Here is an 8691-nt window from a genome sequence, read left to right on the forward strand (position 1 = left end):
CTAAGAAGAACTGAATATGAGGAGTGAACGGAAACTCGTGCCATTTTTTGGAACGAAACGTTTAATCAATATGGGTTCAGCAGTTTTCGTAATTGAAGCCCCATAGCAATTTTCGTTTTACGGGCACAAGGCGTTTTATTACCAGTCATTTGTATTTATTGGAGGTTAATTTGGTATTTTTGACGTTCATTCGCTTAAATGAAGACATAATGCTTAAATGATGTCGTTTATAAATCGATGCGAGTTCTGACTTTTAAGGAATGGGCTTTGTTTAATGTGTTGAATGTATCGCAATGTATTTAAATATATAATTATTAGTAAATATTTATTTAGCGACCTTCCACGTATATGTAAATATTAAGTAGGTTCAAATTATAATTTTTTTTTGGTTTTATTACTCGATGACTACGTGGTTTTAAGCCGATTGATGTGATTCTTTTTGTGTTTGGTTGAAAATTGTTGTCATTTGGTCCCATTTTAGAATCTGGAGTTATACGTTCTATCCCAGAAAAGTTGTTGACCTTTTTGTAAGAAGTTATTATTTAAGGGATATGTTTTTTAAATGTTATATGGTGAGCAATTATTGGTATCTGTCTACCTAATTTTAATAGTTGAGTATAGAGAATATTTACAGACGACTTTTATATTCTTTGATTTGTGTTCTTGTATCAATAAGGAATTTTAAAACTTTCTAGCGAACATAAGAAAGTACGTATAAAAAAAACAGATAATAATTGGATATACAGGCGTGACAACATTTTCATTATTTTAGTATGTCAATACATTTATTGTAAATTAATAAAAGTGGTGTGTTGATTTGCCGTTAGTCTGTCTATCTGAATGTCTGAGTTAGCTGACACTGAGTCACGGTCACGGTTACGGTCACCTAGTTATCGCAGAGAATTCTATATTTATCTCTACCAATATTAAGAGTACCAAACGTAATTTATTAATCGTCGTATGTATTACGAAATGTATTTTATACAATGCCTATATATTTATTTTGAGAGGTTTATTGTTCTATTGACATCTTAACTGCACTCGAATATGCAGTGCCACCAGCATATATGTGAAATTGCGAAAAATTTACCTACAGTGCACCAAATTTATCTTTGCGAAAAATTTTACTAAGGAGGTTGAGTCGTCATTGTTGACTTCTTCAATTGTTCTGCGTGTTTTATTGCTACCTTTACCAGTTTACCTAAATTTTAATCGTTAAATATGCTGGAAGCTTTTAAGCGATGCCCGGAATACAACTTTAAAGGTTACGTTGAAGCGACGGTGACGACAACCTTCATTTCAAAGATATCTTGGGGCACTGTACTCGTGACTTTTCGATATATAACATAGATTTAAGATCTTATTTAATCATAAAATTTGGTTTCAAAGAAGCGTTTTATTTAAATGTTTTTCTCTTACTTTAATTAACATATAAATATTTTCACAAAGCCATCAAATGTAGCGAAGCATAACGGCCAATTATATTAATTAATGCAAAAAGTAGCTGTAAATTTAAACTGGCTTATAGCATAAGCATTGTACCGTCTTGTTAATAGTTGAGTGTGAACTTAATTAGTCAATTAGCGTATACAATTTGCTACGAAATTAGTCATTGGCCTGAGAATTTTTTCGGCTTAATTATAACGTCATGACTCGGGTATGTTCCTGGTAGCTTTTTGTCGTTTTGCCGATGTTTTTTCGCGATTTTTTTTTGTTATTTGTTTTATTAGCTGGTGGTAGACGTTGTGATTCTTATGGCATTGTGTGTATAAATAGAACGCTAAAATTAGTGTTTGGAATAATAATGTTTAATTTTATTCGCGGTTTATCTGTTACTAGTGTGTGTTGATGTGAACAAATGAGATTCGAATAAGACTAATGTTAAAGACAATTATTTAAGCTCAATCTTTTGTTGGACGATATTTAATATTATGGTGATGATTAGTTTTAATTTAAAAGCGGCTGTACCATTGTCAGCATATTGTAATATATTTTTAGGAGGATTATTATTTTCAATTTATTTTTTAAATGAATCACATTAGTTTCCAGTTCCAATTGATTAATTTTATTAGTGTTTCTTTGTCATTGAAGCGGACACTCACAAAATATTCCTTGAATATTCCATGTCTCCTACAAAGTGGTACCTACGGAAAAGAGATATTGTAAATATTACTTTCTATGCAACTTTCTGGAAAGTTAGTAGATAATAAAGGCGTAGCGTCTTTGTCGATTCTAATAGGTTTTATTATTATTTTTTAATGTGCCAGACATTTGTAGAGGCTATATGCCTGTCCCTTTTGGACAAGAAAAGTTTGCTGCCTAAGGGATAAGGAAAGGGTTGATACAGGAAATAAAGGATAGGACCTAACTTGTGCCGAAGAGTTCTCGACTCCATAAAATTTATATTGTATGAAAAGGAATAAAGCTGTAGAATGCACTTCTATAGTTTTATTGTTTGTCTTACCTACTTCAAAAAGATAAAAAACCTATATTGTCTTTCAGACCTTTAAAGTAGATAATTTTAGTAAATAAATAAGAGTATTGCGCTCATGATTCTAACAATCTATAGCAACGGTTTATTAAAACCAAATTTACTTGAAAAAAGCTAATATTTCAAGAAATACTACATTCATATTTCCCTATTCAATTATACTCCATCCTTGGTCCGAGATGTCCTAATTAACTATGCAATATCACACCTCCCGCATAGTGTGCCCTACAAAGTCAATTAGGACATCTTGGACCAAGCTTGTCGTATAATCCTACTAATCCTACTATCCTATCCTGCTAACATCCTACAAGTATTATAAATGCGAAAGTTTGTAAGGATGTGTGTGTGTTAGTTGTAAATTCACGCAAAAACTACTGAATCGATTGCAATGAAATTTGTTACATAGGTGGCTGGATAACTGGAATAACACATAGGCAACTTTTTATCCCGATATTCCTGCGGGACACGGACTTACGCGCGTGAAACCGCGGGGCGCAGCTAGTCATAATATAACTTCACTTCAGGTAAGTTCGTTTATTGTACAATTATCTGAGGGCTGATTAAGTGCAGTATATCACTAAATGCACATCACGTCATCAAGTAAAGGGCCAACTTATCAGATCTTACGTGAGATTTCAAGCAAAGATCCGTGTCAAGTGCTATTTACTGCAATCTATATTCTATTGCCATTGTGCCTGCGTATTATATTCTAATTGTGTCAGATTTGTAAGTGATTTCATAAGTACTAAGATTATAAATAGAATATATATGTTTTTGAGGGAGTTTGAAAGAAAATAGTTGACGAAACAAGTCACTTTTGCAATAGAAGGATTCGTTTTGTAATATTTCTGATATTGATTTATACTTAGTTGAATTTAATGGTGTAATTTTTTAATTCATATTACAATAGCAATTTCTTTATTTCGATAATCATACATAAAGTCGTAGATACTAATATTATTCTAAAAACATTAACGTTTCTGAATCAGTTTGTGACTTTAAAATTTGAAATTTTATTTTTTCTACAAAAAAGATCATAGATGCATGGGGGAGGTTCTACTCCTGATTCAAAAATGAAAACCAAATAGACATAGACAAACATTTGGCACACAAATGGCAACAATTTCTAAATTTTCTAACAAAAACAAAATCAACCAAACGGTTGAACACTCACGGAGTTATAGAGTAACATATAAAAAAAAAAATACATTCAAATGTATTATTCCTTCGCTTTAAACTGTTCACATTTACTACAATATTTAAATACCATAATAATAACATTATATTCATAATACGGAAAGCAATAAAATACTACATATACATGAATTAAATACAATTCCATTGTTTACCTCATTGGCCTAAGACGTGATATTTATTTGGAGTTATGAAGCGACATTTGTATTCTGTCACCAGTCTCGACTCAGATCCAGATAAACGCCGCTGATATGGCTGCTTATTATCTTCGTTTCGCAAGCTAATTTACTTACAGAATCAATAATTTTAAAGGTTACACGTCTTTACAAATACGCCACTCCTGTGGGATAATACTTTAATATAATAATATACTTTATTCGACATCAATAACAAATATAAAAAACAGACAATAAAAAGGTTATTGTCTGTCTCGAGTGGAGGTCTCATATTCAAGATAATTCGTTGTTTTGTCATTAATACTCCTTAAAACACAGATTACTAAATAGAAGCTATGTAAATAAGTCAATAATTTTTTTATTATGGAGCGATTGTTTAATAAAAGCTTTTAATAGTAGATGAATTGTATGCATATCGTTTATTATGTGTCAATGTGTTCCTGAATTGATTGATTGGTGAAGATATGTGTGTGTATGATATAATATGGCAACTTATTAACACTTCGCGAAGGCTAATTGATACAACAGCGTTGCACTTATAATTTGACTTTAAAAAGTTAATCTTATTAGTTTCCTAATCGATCGATTATTAATGCTTTTTTTATTTACTCCTCCCCTTTTAATGTCATCTATCATTACAATAGCGACGAATTTTTCCCACACCGAGAAACGTAATTTCATAAAGCATAGCTCAGCTAATACCTGTAGGTGCAGCTATCGTAAATCCGAGTGCTGGCAAGATTTCGGTCGTGACCACGTTTTAACGATCCCGTGGCGAGAAATTGACTTTTGCTTTTGTTTTATTTATTACAACCGTGAGTACGGCTACCTTTGGATTAATGTAATAACTTTTACATTGTATTTAACCAATTATTCTTGGTGCAATTGTGTTGGAGTTTCGTATTGTATTATGACGAAAAATGGGCCTTGATGTTAGCATTTCAAGTATTAGGTTGCTGTTTTAGGGTTTCGTACGCAAAGACTAAAACGGGATCCTCTTAAGTTTTCACCGTCCGTCTGTGTTTCCGTTCGTTCGTCCGTCCGTATTACCGGGCTGCATCTCATATACCGTCTTAGTAGGACAGTTTAATTAAATATAGGAAATATTATTCAATTTCGACTACTTAAGCGCTAGTCGCACTAAATCGGGATATAATAGCTTCTTACCTTAAATATAAAATATTAACTGTATCAGAAGTTAATCTAGAAATTTTTGGAATATCTCACTGAGAACTGTCAAAACGGGAGAATGAAGAGCTCTGTCACCAGATTGATATCGTGACGCGATCGTGACGACGATCCGCGAGTCCGCACGATTTGTTGTGAAACCCCTTCACGGTGACACATCGTGACGATTTTATCGCAACGACAGTTTCGGTTACGATACGACTGTGGGATCGGACGTGTTAAATGAATGTGCTTTTCTAGATTTTATAACTGTTAAAGGGTTTAGGGAATTGTTAAAGTATATATGTATAAATGGAAGTTTAATTTCCATACTATTTTGTATAGAATATGTAGTAGATACGTTATAAAATAACTGAGTGGCTCTCAACAGGCAAAGCATAATAATTTATTAAAGTTTAAGTTTGAATTGGAATATATAATAAAACGTTATAATGAAATAAAATATAATAGTTTAAAAAAACTATGAAACACGCTTTAACAAAAATCATATTTTGCAAATTGAAAACTGGAATAATTTTATCAAATTAGTGTATTGTCATCGGTCCTCAATAAATCTACAAAGTTTGAACGTAATCTGGCCGTTTAAAGTGGGTCAAAATCGCGCCCAAAGAAGTCAGTTACAAACAAACAAACAAACATACAAACAAACAAACATACAGGTGAAGTTAATAAAAGCGTGTTAAAAAGCAACCAAAAGGGAAAGGATATACAATATACCATGCCCTTTTATTCTTTTACACAAAACAAGTAATTAGGTTCGTAATGTGAAAATAATTTGTGGCAATATAAACCTTATAAACACCGCCTGCGCGGGTGAAGCTGCGGCAGATTAATTTAAAATAACCCAGAAGAAAAAACATATTTTTACATCTAAATTCCATGTACTGCCCGTTCTTTATTTGCAATGAATGAAAAGTATACCAATACTTACAATCTAGCGAGGCGGCAGGTGCGCTCGCGTCGATTATAAATCAAAGCTGTATCGATAGAGACTTCATAAATATTTAACGCGTAATCTGATCCAGTTACGTAAATCGATTTAATGAAAATGGCGGAATACTTTGACATATTACCGGTTCGTAGATCAATCAATGATAGCTGTTTGATGCTGTAGGAATTAATGGCGGATGCGACGCGTTATGGTATTATATGATGTGTTGATTTAAGATTTGTCAAGTTGTATGTAGCGGCTTCGCGTAAAGTTTATTCAATTTGATAGCATATAATAATAATAAATAATAAACATTTTATGAACACCAAAAAGGATACATATGTATATATATATATATATATATATATATATATATATAAAGTTTCTTAAAAATAAATGAGTTATACAATCCAAAATTTATCCGAAAAATAGGTGCAGGCCTCTGATGCATGGTACTTCGTTCAGGTATTTCTTAATATAACATGCCATATAATCGCCAACCCCTCGCCCCATCTCATTTTTGCGATGTCTAATTTTCTCAATGATTGTAAATTTATTCAATGATAAAAACATCTGAAATGTTTTGAGAGTTCAAATGGCAAAAGTTATAGATATTTTTGAAATATATTTTTTACTATTTGCGTATAATGACAAAAAGAGGTCTATGAGGATGGTGCAGCATATTTGAAACGGAACGGTATGTTAATAGCATGTTTTATATTTTAAAAGTAGGTACATTTAAAACAAGAATTACGAATATGAATGTAAAATAATAAAGTTATGTTACTAAGAAACAACAAGTAAGTTTCGCTTGTGTTTCAGTTCAGAGAAGAATACGTCATAAAATATAGACTAGTTTATATACAGCTGTATTTCCCAGTTGTTGTCCCCCCCTCTCCAAATCATCACAAAACATAGTAGAGATTGCCATAGTTTCAAAAACAGAAGATTAGTCTACGTCCCAAAGATTCAAAAGGCAAACGAATATGTTAGAGACATATTTATTTATAGAAGATGATAAAATATCGATAAACAGTGAGCGCAAGGACGCTTTCTTTGTTATACATTACTTGCTTTTACTATGAAGTAAGTCTTCCAATATTTTTTATCATAACTAATCCGCAATTGATATTTACCTGTGAACAAAAGATAAAACTCATTATGATAAATTCTCGTTTAGTTATATGCAATTTTGAGTAAAGACTGAGACAAACTTTAAACAATTTACAGATGCAAAAATGTAAATTTTAAACGTAACATAGGCCTTTTACCATTCATTTTACTATCACCGCTTCGGCGTGAAAGCCTTTGATGTATGGACTTCAGAATAATATATTGAGAACGTGCATCGCCAACTAATTTCAATAGATCTTCAATTGATAGCTAAGTTTAATGATGTGGTAGCCACGGCGGATGGATGTAGACAATTTCACAGTGTAATTTATGTGTTAAATGTGTTAGGTATAAAGGTTTTTAAAACAAATTCAATATCACACTAATAACGTGAAAGTTTGTTTGAATTGTCCGTCACGCTGAAACTACTGAACGGATTTAGATGAATTTTGGTATACAGTCAGGGTTTGAGTTTACTTGGGTGATAGGATACTTTTTTTTAACTGACTAAATGCTTCCTTGGGATAAAACAGGAATAGACAGTCACTAAATCTTTTGTAAATGTCTTAATTAATAAATAATAATAATGCACAGCCACGGGCGGAAACTAGTGTTTATATAAATGAGGTATATTAGGTAAATTTTATACATTATTTTTGAATTAAATTTGACGCTGTGGTTGGTAATTTCCAAATTATTATGCTATTTAATAAAACTAATCAATTATCTTCCATCTATATATAACCATTGTGATAAAAACATTTATAGTAGCGCAATAGCGTTTATTTTGTAATTTACGTACAGTTTCTAAAGTTAATTGTAGTTTTATTTTCAAAACATTGTAAGTATGATATGACACAACAATTTCCATACATGAAAGCTAATTTGAAAAGGCTCTATTATATAGAAAAATTAAAAAACATGACGTGTGTTTGAGTGAATGTAAAACGAGTAAATAATTACGAGAAATATAGGTAATTAATGTGGCACTGGGCTTAAATACTATCGACGTGTTCGGTGAAATAAATTTGTTTTTTCTAAACATGTCACTATCTAATTACTGTGAATATACTGAAGCAAAATATAAAAACAGTTTGTTATATATCTGAAATTTAGTAAAGATGAATTATGTGATAAAGTAAAAATAATCCTATCCTACTAATATTATAAATGCGAAAGTTTGTAAGGATATGTGTATGTTTGTTGCTCTTTCACGCAAAAACTGCAGATACGATTGCGATGAAATTTGGTACGTAGACAGCTGGACGACTGGAATAACATATAGGTAACTTTTTATCCCGATATTCCTACGGGATACGCACTTACGCGGGCGGAACTGCGAGGCACAGCTAGTCTTACATAATTTGTGATAACGATCCTCTTAGATATAATCAGATAAGTATATACAGAAAGGTTTACAGTACCACTTCATATAATATATAAGTGATGATATAATTGTTAACTAACCTTATCAAGCCTACATATAACTAGGCGTACAAACCGAAGCGTCCTACCACTACTTTTGGAGTGGGAGTCGAGCACTGCTTCGGCACAAATTGGGTCAAGCTCGCACCGGGGAAGTTACCACACCCTCACAG

At 32.0% G+C, this 8691-nt stretch overlaps 1 protein-coding gene across 6 annotated transcripts in view; it reads right to left on the reverse strand.

Annotated features, from left to right (window-relative positions):
• The window catches only part of LOC119833962 (protein TANC2), a 189733-nt gene that overhangs the window by 18779 nt on the left and 162263 nt on the right, over positions 1-8691 (reverse strand). Inside the window, exon 2 of one of the 6 annotated variants that reach the window (XM_038358218.1) lies at positions 2103-2144. The exons of the other annotated variants lie outside the window; for them this stretch is intronic. The gene's annotated coding sequence lies outside the window, so the exon portion shown is untranslated. The remainder of the gene's footprint in view (positions 1-2102; positions 2145-8691) is intronic. 6 annotated transcript variants of the gene reach the window in all.

The sequence above is a fragment of the Zerene cesonia genome, chromosome 18, assembly GCF_012273895.1.
Source record: "Zerene cesonia ecotype Mississippi chromosome 18, Zerene_cesonia_1.1, whole genome shotgun sequence".
Taxonomy (NCBI): Eukaryota; Metazoa; Arthropoda; class Insecta; order Lepidoptera; family Pieridae; genus Zerene; species Zerene cesonia.